This window comes from Nilaparvata lugens, chromosome 6 (assembly GCF_014356525.2).
Source record: "Nilaparvata lugens isolate BPH chromosome 6, ASM1435652v1, whole genome shotgun sequence".
NCBI classification, from domain to species: Eukaryota; Metazoa; Arthropoda; class Insecta; order Hemiptera; family Delphacidae; genus Nilaparvata; species Nilaparvata lugens.
Window position 1 is genome coordinate 23,412,019 of NC_052509.1, and position 11,541 is coordinate 23,423,559.

Below are 11,541 nucleotides of genomic sequence, written 5' to 3' on the forward strand. Positions count from 1 at the left end.
GCAACAAACGTTAATATAAAAATAACAAAGCTTCAATGGAGAATTCCCTATATTACTTAGAAGATCATGTGAGGTTGAAATTTTTGAGATTGCTCGATGCTGATACACCGCTGAAGCTGGCTTTCGTCATTGGGAGATTTCAGAATTACCAAATTTACAAAATAGCACTGTTCATTCTTGGGCAGTAAAACCGCATCCCCTTGACACACCAAAGTATGTGTTTAGCGTTTCAAACAGATCGTAAGAATAAAATTAATAAATCAATCTCGGAATTTGATAGTTGTAATCTTCAAAATGCAAGGTCTACTTGACTACTTGACTATTCCTTATAAACCTCCTGGTAAACAAGAATGATGTACCATAGTTTTTGGATTTTTCCCTCAGCGTACTATAACCATAGTATCAATACTGAGCTTGGAACAGAGATTGATTTTGACACATTTTGTACTAAAAACCCTGATTGTAATTGACTGTTCACATCAATCTTCTCATTTGAAATCCTCCCAGATATTAGAATAGATATGGAATTTAAGGAAGCTGTACCTCCAAATACTTCCGCTATTGCATTTTAATCAGTGATCATATCAGGAGTACACTCCTCTTACTTTCATGGTGAAGGAAGTTCAGTAATTTCTCGATAGAGCACAAGCTATATAAGTATTGCATTTTTCAAATTTTACTCATTTGAGGTTTTAGCTTCGATCGGTTAACATCTAGAATGTCTTCTAATTCTGAGAAGAAAAAGCTCTATCAGGATACAGTGTGATCTTGATAAGGAGGAGGAGGAGGAAGACAGCATCTACTATGACTCAAGATGTAGTACACCTATAATGTCTTCTAATTCTGAGAAGAAAACACAATCTATTGACACGCAGTGTGATCTTGACACCGAACAAGACTTCTTCTACTATCACTCAAGATGTAGTACACCTAAACCACAGGAGGAGAATGGAGGAGGAGGAGGAGGAGGAGGAGGAGGAGGAGGAGAAGGAGGAGGAGGAGGACAAAGGAGGACAAAGGAGGAGGAGGACAAAACAGCACAAGAGGAGGAAGAAACACTCTCCTGTAAAAAATTTGCAACAGTCGACATGCATTGGTTCAAGGGAAATTCTAATCAAATTATCGTGAAAGAAATCGGAATCGTAGATCAGGTGAATAGCTTTGTTGTGTTACATTTCAAGTCGCCATTTGCAAAGTCGGAATTGAATGCTAAATTGTGTGAGCAAGTAACATGGGCAGAGAACAATTATCACAAAATATGCTGGGAAGATGGTCATTTTATTTATACAGACAAATTATTGATATCTTATGTTGAAGGATATGATAAAATCTACACAAAAGGTACAGAGAAATCTGAGTTTCTTAGAAGGTTACACAAAAACGTATGTTGTTTACTGGATGAAATTGAGAAACCAAATTTTAACTACTTTACAAGTTCTTGGTGTTATAATGCCTGTGAAATTCATCATCGCAATCTGCACGGTCGATGTGCGCTCTTTGCGGCGGTTCATGACAATACTTTGATAATGAAAAATATGGACTTATCTCCAAATTTCATGTGCAAAAACAATAGAATGCTTAGCATGAAAAAATGTCAATTCTATTCAAATACAGAAAAGAAAAACTTTGCAAGATATGGCTTTTTCTATAATGGACAAGAAATTCAATGTGTTTATTGTATGCAAGCATTGAAATATCATACTGCTCGTGTATGTTGCATTGGAGGGAAGGCACAGGAACCGTTTAATTTCTCTATATTAGTACCGACATATGTATAGTTTCTTCATTTGCTCATCATGGACCCGTGCAAGTGGATGCAAGCTGATAGTGAATTGGAAATGAGGTTAGAACAGTGTATTGATTGGTATGATGCCTGTGAAATTGCAATTAAACATTCAACTCATGAAAATCATCATTTGGTGAAACAACTAAAAGACATTTTCTTAAACACAGTGAATTTGAACGATATAAATGATTATCTATGCTATTACAGACCCCATAAACTGTCTGTTAGTAAACTAATAAAAAATTGAAGAGGAAGTGATGAACAATTGTAGTCAATTGTGTAAATAAATTTCTAGTGTATACTCAATTGTTTTCATTTTCCATTGTACCTGCAATGTCTAGGTTTAATCATTCAGTATTGCTTTGTTAGTTGAGCTATAAAGATCTCACATGCGTTGAAGCTCAATGCTATGAGTGTGCAGATACAAGTAGTTTCTTATCACGTTTTACCTGTACATACACTCAACTGAAAAATATGGTTGATTGTTATAGCTTTTCAAAGTTCAAGAAACTATCTCGTCTCTTGATGACAATTTCATTCAATGAATTTGATTTAATTGCAAAGAATATTAAATTTTCAACGGGTGATGAGGTGAGTGATCTTGCATTAACAAAAACAGAAAATCTTCACTTTCCAATTCTATCTGAAATTTTTGAATTACTGGATACATTAGAAACCGGTCATTTCCATTATGGTTGTTCAAATAATGATGAATCATTAGCTATTGTTAATAATTCTAATGATCTCTGGAAATGCTTATATGACATTGCCAATAAAAAATGTAAAAGATCATAGTTCGCTCTCTAGAGAGTTTAAAGATACATGTGTATTTGGATATACAAGTTCATTCTATGCATTAGTTATGATTGAGGAAACATTAAAAATATAACGTTCGTTGTGTGTACAACCCGTTGTCAAGAACATGTTTCAGTTAAATCTGAGAGTAAGATATTCATTTCACTTAAATTCACTTAAGTTCGTTTCACTTAAATCTGTCAGTAGATTGCCTCTCTCTCTCTCACATATCTCTCTCTCTCTACTATTAATCATCAAATAGACCATGACTAAATGTAATTGAGCATGACTGAATGTAATTAGCCATGACTATATTAACTAGAGCATGACAAGAGAGAGAGAGAGAGTATCATCATTATCATCTTCCTCTCCTTCTTCTTCCTCTTCTTCTTCTTCTCCTTCTTCTTCTCCTTCTTCTTCACCTTCTTCTTCTCCTTCTTCTTCTCCTTCTTCTTCTCCTTCTTCTTCTCCTTCTTCTCCATCTTCTTCTAGAGAGAGAGAGAGAGATTCTTCTAAGGGGGCGGTTGAGGGGGCAGGAGAGGGGCGGCAGGAGCGGGGGAGGTAGGATAGGTGCGGTGGGGAGGGGGGAGGGGGGAAAAGTCATAAAAAGTCTCGCAGTATCCGGGTTATCCGTCTACTCACCGGGTGTCCTCCTGGGGTCCAGATCGGTCTCGGAGTTCTCGCAAAGGCTTTCCCTAGCCTTTCTGGAGGTCCTCTTTCGATTCCGGCTGGTATCGACAAGCTGCGGAAGCCCGCGCACCAGTCTTCTCTCTTGAACGCTAAGTCCTAGTCGTCGGGCACCGGGTGTCCTCCTGGGGTCCGGATCGGTCTCGGAGCTCTCGCAAAGGCTTTCCCTAGCCTTTCTAGAGGTCCTCTTTTGATTCCGGCTGGTATCGGCATGTTGCGGAAGCCCGCGCACCGGACTTCCCTAAGTCCTAGTCGTCGGGCACTGGGTGTCCTCCCGGGGCCCAGATCGGTCTCGGAGTTCTCGCAAAGGCTTTTCCTAGCCTTTTTGGAGGTCCTCTTTTGATTCCGGCTGGTATCGACAAGCTGCAGAAGCCCACGCACTGGTCATCTCTCTTGAACGCTGAGTCCTAGTCATCGGGCACCGGGTGTCCTCCTGGGGTCCAGATCGGTCTTGGAGTTCTCGCAAAGGCTTTCCCCAGCCTTTCTCGAGGTCCTCTTTCGATTCCGACTGGTATCAACAAGCTGAGGAAGCCCATGCACCGGTCTTCTCTCTTGAACACTAAGTCCTAGTCGTCGGGCACCGGGTGTCCTCCTGGGGTCCGGATCGGTCTCAGAGCTATCGCAAAGGTTTTCCCTAGCCTTTCTAGAGGTCCTCTTTCGATTCCGGCTGATATCGGCACGTTGCGGAGGCCCGCGCACCAGACTTCTCTAAGTCCTAGTCATAGGGCACTGGGTGTCCTCCTGGGGTCCAGATCGGTCTCGGAGTTCTCGCAAAGGCTCTCCCTAGCCTTTCTGGACGTACTTTTCCGATTCTGGCTGGTATCCACAAGCTGCGGAAGCCCGCGCACCGGTCTTCTCTCTTGAACGCTAAGTCCAAGTCCTCGGGCACTGGGTGTCCTCCTGGGGTCCGGATCGGTCTCGGAGTTCTCGCAAAGGCTTTCCCTAGCCTTTCTTGAGGTCCTCTTTTGATTCCGGATGGTATTGACAGGTTGCGGGAGCCTGCGCACTGGACTTCTCTCGCGAACGCTAAGTCTAAGTCCTCGGGCACCGGGTGTCCTCCTGGGGTCCGGATCGATCTCGGAGCTGTTGGAAAGGCTTTTCCTAGCCTTTCTCGAGGTCCTCTTCAGCTTCGAGGTTCCGCCGATGATGTACCAATATGTAGTCAGGTTTTGACCAAAACCAGACGTGTTGCTGTTGGTTGTAACAGGTAGGCTGACGTCTAAACCGGTTACAAAACGTCGGTTAACACTCGTCCAAGTGGGTATTGAACTGCGGAGCTTCCAGTGTCTGAGATAAACCGCCTTTAATCTCTGACACAACTCCCGGTCGTCAAAGGTTTCGGAGTACACTCAAACACGAGTTGTACTGTACTAATGGGAGGGGGGGAAAAGAAATGGGGAGGAGAGGGTGGGTAAGGATGGAAAGGGTAAATGGCTGACAGAATGTCCCAAGAGACTGAGTACATTCTGCTGCCCCTCCGCCGGTCATAGAAGACCAAGCACAAACTGGGCGCCAGGTTTGATCCTTGCCAACCGGTGGCGGTGCGTCAGCACCGTCCAAAGAAACCAGCAAGCTATCTGGCCACGTTCTCGGCCTAGCTTTTGAAAGAGATAACGAAGATCTGCGCCGTGCTTCCGCACTGCGTGAAGATGCCATGCTTCCACACTGCAAGGAAACGCCGTGCTTTCGCACTGCTAAAAGGGACGCCGTGCTGTCGCACTACAGAGTTGCTGTGCTTCCGCACTGCAGAGTCGCCGTGCTTCTGCACTGCCCAGGACACCGTGCTTCTGCACTGCAGGTGAGAGTTGTGGTGCTTTCGCACTGTGAGGAAACGCCGTGCTTTCACACTGCAAGGAAACGCCGTGTTTTCGCACTGCAAAAAGGACACCGTGCTTTCGCACTGCAGAGTCGCCGTGCTTCCGCACTGCCCAGGACGCCGTGCTTCCGCACTGCAGGTGAGAGTTGCGGTGCTTTCGCACTGCAGGGAAACGCCATGCTTTCGCACTGCAAGGAAACACCGTGCTTTCACACTGCAAAAAGGACGCCGTGCTTTCGCACTGCAGAGTCGCCGTGCTTCCGCACTGCCCAGGACGCCGTGCTTCTGCATTGCAGGTGAGAGTCGCGGTGCTCTCGCACTGCCAGGATTGACGGGTAACACAAAATACAGAAAAGTACAAAAAAAAATAATAAAAGGTGAACAGCACCTCCGACCAGTTCTGAGAACTCGAGTTGCATTGCAAGGGAACGCCGTGTTTCCGCACTGCAAGGAAACGCCGTGCTTTCGCACTGCAAAAAGGGACGCCGTGCTGTCGCACTGCAGAGTCGCCGTGCTTCCGCACTGCAGAGTCGCCGTGCTTCCGCACTACCCAGGACTCTGTGCTTCCGCACTGCAGGTGAGAGTTGTGGTGCTTTCGCACTGCGAGGAAACGCCGTGCTTTCGCACTGCAAGGAAACGCCGTGTTTTCGCACTGCAAAAAGGACACCGTGCTTTCGCACTGCAGAGTCGCCGTGCTTCTGCACTGCCCAGGACGCTGTGCTTCCGCACTGCAGGTGAGAGTTGCGGTGCTTTCGTACTGCAGGGAAACGCAGTGCTCTCGCACTGCAAGGAAACGCCGTGCTTTCGCACTGCAAAAAGGACGCTGTGCTTTCGCACTGCAGAGTTGCCATGCTTCCGCACTGCCCAGGACGCCGTGCTTCTGCATTGCAGGTGAGAGTCGCGGTGCTCTCGCACTGCCAGGATTGACAGGTAACACAAAATACAGAAAAGTACAAGAAAAAATAATAAAAGGTGAACAGCACCTCCTACCGGTTCTGAGAACTCGAGTCGCATTGCAAGGGAATGCCGTGCTTTCGCACTGCAAGGAAACGCCGTGCTTTCGCACTGCAAAGAGGACGCCGTGCTTTTGCACTTCAGAGTCGCCGTGCTTCCGCACTGCCCAGGACACCGTGCTTCCGCACTGCAGGTGAGAGTCGCGGTGCTTTCGCACTGCCAGGAAACGCCGTGCTTTCGCACTGCAAGGGATCGCCGTGCTTTTGCACTGCAAAGAGGACGCCGTGCTTTCACACTGCTTGCCGTGCTTGCGCACTGCGTGTCATGCTTGCTCACTGCTTGCCGTGCTTGCGCACTGCGTGTCATGCTTGCTCACTGCTTGCCGTGCTTGCGCACTGCGTGGCCGTGCTCTCGCAACTGCCTGACTTCGCAGTGCTTGCGCACTGCATTTGCCGGGCTTGCGCCCTGCACGGCCGTGTTCTCGCAACTGCCCAACTTCGCCGTGCTTGCGCACTGCATTTGCCGGGCTCGCGCCCTGCACGGCCGTGCTCTCGCACTGCCTTACTTTCCAGCATCAGACAGCTAGGATGAATCTCCAACACGACCAGGTACTTGTCGTGGTCTCAGCAATAGTCAGCTGAGATACAGCTCCAATAATTCCAGGAGCTCGTCGAGGAAGTAGACCCAAGTTGCAGTCCCCATCCTCAAGAAGAAACGTGATACACAACAATGTATCACTTCACAGAAGGCAGAAGTTGATAGAGGTGAATTGGAGTCCAGAAAAATCACCAAGTGTCAGAGTGATGGATACCCTCAGTTAGTTCAGTGTATCAGCAACTTATTGTTCACAATAAAATATGAGAGATGATAATATGATTAGAAATACAGAATTATATGATTGACATGAAGCCACTAGTTGTGATGTTACACCACATATTTCGATTTTATATCACAATCAAATGTGGTCGAAATAATAGTTCATTTTCGATCTGTTATGAGGATCACAGCCTTCTCACTATATCACAATAATAAAATCGAAACTATAAATTTCAACTCAATATGACACAATATGTATAATGACACAAAAGCTGTTAATTAATTCACACTCGGTAAATATTGATTTTCCGAAAAATAATCACAACAATCAGCACAAATAGTAATAATTGAATGAATTAATGCACCGTCGATGATAACTTATGATGGTAGGCTGAGTAAAAATTAGATTCACTCTCGAGACGTGATCTAATTCCAAAACTAACAATAACACAATCAAACACAGACTGACTCAATAACAGTAGAATATCTGGAAGAACTAGAATTTTCATAAATTCAATTTCATTAATTGTTATTGAAAAGGAGAAAAATAATTCTGTTGCACAGACTAGAAGCTTGGCGATAGCAGTTAGCCAGTTGAGATAATGTTTATCTTATCTGTACAGCACAGCACAAACAACTTTTCGATCCAACGTAGGATTTATTCCAATTGAAATGATAATTATTTTATTCCAATTTATAGTAAGTCCTCAGACTTTATTTTCAAGTGAAATATTAGAAAATTTTAATCATAATCTGAAGCTAATAACCCCTGATTGTAGTACATCTCGACTCACAATCAAACACAATTTATTCATTCCACATGAATAATTAATTGCAGCGTAATTCACTTTTATCCCACAGTATAATAACATCTGTTAATCAACTGCATCGTAACACTTTACACAGATTAAAGCAATTACCACCAGCTTCATTAAATGATTTCAATTATTATAATAACCATCACCTCATGGTTAAAATATTATTCATATCATACTGATCTATAATATTTTAGTCGTCAGCCGAACACGGTAGAGTAGACATCGTAGTGCAGCGTAGTCTTACTGTAGAATTAGCAAACAGTATTCTAGCCGTCAGCAATAATGAAATTTTTGTCTTTAAACTATAACAGTTGAAAAGTATTCGTAGTGTTATAAAGTGTATTTCCATAAAAAACTTCAATTATGGATAGTTCGGGACCGGTGAAATTGCCGCCTCTTCTAGCTCCTGAGTTTGAGGAGGATGATGAATATTCGGAGAGATGCAGCTTCATCAACATGGAGGATCAAAATGCGAGCAGAATCATGGACCAGAGTTTACTGGAAGACTTGGGAACTCTTCACGATCTTTACTCCGATCTCATTAAATGGGGCAGTGAGACATTTGAAAAAAAAAGCTATCTCGAGCGGATTTTGATCAATACAGTGCTCTGTGCAACAAGCTGGCATTGATCATAACCAGAGTTGAAACGAGGAAAAAACCCAGGAGAAAGAAAAGAACGAAGTTCTATGCAGACTGGACACATTGGAAAAAAGCATAAACCAGCTCTCATCGGACTTCAAGAGAGGACAGCCACCCACTACTACTGCTACAAGATCATTTGCAGAAGTAGTGCAAGTTCCAATTAAAATAAATAAACAGCAGCAGCAACAGCAGCAACAATTGACTGGAAAAAATTTAGTGCGCAAGATAACCGAGAAGAAGAACATGGTGATAGTGAAGCCTGCAGTGGTAACAGGAAGTGATAGTGAAAGCAGTGCAAAAGTCAGAGAAACTTTAAAAAAAACTATTCCGAAAGAAAAATCACTGAAAATAAAAAAAGCGGTAAATGTACGTGGAGGTGGAGTGTTATTGGTGATGGACCCATCCGAGGACAAGGTAAAAGTTCTAGGAAACAAACTAATTAATGATAAAGATTTAGAAATTAGTACTCCTTCGTTGAAAAAACCTAGAGTAATTATATATAATGTATCTAAAGAATTGAGCCAGAGTGATTTAAGTATAGAAATATTCAACAGGAATTTCTCAAACACAATAAATAAAGAAAAATTTGATAAAGAATTCAACCCATTATTTAAAGTAGGTAAGAAAGAGAGAGAGTACACCCATTGGGTAATCGAATGTTCTCCTGATATTCGACGAGAAATAATTAATAAGGGACGAATCTATGTAGATTGGACCTCTTGTCGAGTCAAAGATTACACATCAGTAACTCGTTGCTTCAAATGCTTGAAATTTGGCCACACCTCAAAATTTTGTAAAGCAGAAACCACAATCTGTGGTTTCTGTGCTCAAGAGAATCACGAATACAAAACTTGCCCTAACAAATCACAGGCGCCTATATGTGCCAATTGCAAGAACATTAAAAAGGATGATAAACATCTAGTAAATGATACAACTTGTCCCTGCTATATTAGAGCAATTCAAAGTTTAATAGATAAAACAGACTATGGCCAATAAAATATTGTATTTAGAGCAGAGGTCAAAAACCTTTTATATCACTACACTTATTAAGAGCCAACTCGAAATTGTGTCATTCAAACAGAAATACGAAAACCTTAACATTTTGCTGGCTCATCACAAATCAAAAACAATTGACTCTCATTTTTCACTACTGTTTAACAGATTAGTTTTTGGAGCCTTTCACCTTATTGTGATAAATTAATTTTTACTCAATAAATATGACGAATGATTCAATAAATAATTTTGATAATGAAATCTCAGTTGAGTCATACAATACAATTCAAGTAGATGATATTTTTAATTTCAAACCGCAAAATTATACCACTGAGCCATGTAGATTTGTGAATATTTGTCACATGAATATAAGAAGTATGAATAAAAACTTTGATAACTTAGCATATATTCTAGGGAATTGTGATACTAAATTTGATTTTATAGCACTTAGTGAAACTTGGATTAACGATAGCACAATTAATCACAGTTTGAATGATTATTCAATTCATAGTGTACCAGGTAGACTGAATAAATGCGATGGAGTTTGTATTTTTACTAGGAACACATTCAATGTTGAAAACATAAATTTTCTTATACTCGAATGTAATTCTCTAATACTGAGTGTCAGTATACCTGATGAAAATATTAAATTCACAATAGTTACTATTTACCGTTCACCTTCTTCTAATTTGCAAATTTTTCTCAATAGTCTGAATGATTGCATTGATTACTTGAAACATGAAAATAGTCAAAACATAATAATCATCGGTGATACAAACATAGATATAAACAGTAACACAAACTTTGTTAATGAATATTTCAATCTTTTGTCATCAAATGGTTTTAAATCTTACATTAATAAACCTACTCGAGAAATAAACGGATCCCAATCATGTATTGATCACATATTTTACAGAAAAACAAATGATGTTTGTGAGTCTATTATTGGATCAATAATGAAAACAAGTATTACTGACCACTATCTGACTTGTATAAACATTGGTCTTGGAGAAAATACTGGTAGAACTGAACCAAGTGTTAACACTAGAAAATCTATAAACTACCATGATTTGATAAATAATCTTAAGAAGTACAATTGGTCCGAGGTTGCATCACAACTTGATTTGAATATTGAAAATGCTGTTGAATTATTCGTTGATGCATTATCCACTGAGATTGGAAATGCAACCCAAATAAAAATTGTACCACACAAACTAAAGCCTCTCAAGCCTTGGATAACTGCAGGATTAATAACGTCAATAAGAAAACGAGATAAAATGCATCAGAAATTAAAAAAACAGCCTCAAAACAACTTTCTCAAATCACTATATAAAAACTACAGAAACACATTAACAACATGATAAAAAATCGAAGTATGACTACTATAATAATATACTACTCCAAAGCAGAGGCAATTCGAAAAAGACATGGGAGTGTATCAATGATCTATTGAATATAAAACGAGATAAAAAAATACCCAATATAGATCCCGAAGTTCTAAACCACCATTTCACGCATGTAGGTCAATTATATGCTAATAAAATAATAAATAACAGCCCTAGACAACGTACTCATGCCGATTCGTCAATCCCCTCATTCAATTCATTTTATTTGGCTGATACAAACAATGATGAAATAATAGACACAATCAATTCTCTCAGAAGTAACTCTTCTCCAGGAGTAGACAATTTGAGTTCTGCCTGTCTGAAAAAAATAGCTTCCTATATTGTAGAGCCTCTTAAAATGATAATAAATAAATGTTTTTTGGTAGGTTATTTTCCTAAACTATTTAAAGTTGCTAAAGTTGTTCCTCTTTATAAATCAGGTGATAAATCAAACCCCTCAAATTATCGCCCAATAAGTTTAATAAATAATTTAGCTAAAATAATGGAGAAAATTATAAAGAAGAGACTAGTAAGTTATTTGAATAAACATAGAATTATCAACAGAAATCAGTATGGATTTAAGAGTGGCATATCAACAGAAGATGCAATATCCGACTTTTTGGAAAGAATAATTGAAAACTTCAACAGTAAAAAGAAAACTTTAACAACTTTCTTAGACTTGGCAAAGGCTTTTGACACTGTATCCCAGTCAAGATTATTAGAGAAGATGGAACACCTTGGAATCAGAGGCTCACCTCTCAAACTATTCAATAGTTATCTAACTGAACGGTATCAACTACTTACGCTGAATACTTTATCAAGTAATAAAAAACTTACTGAATATGGTC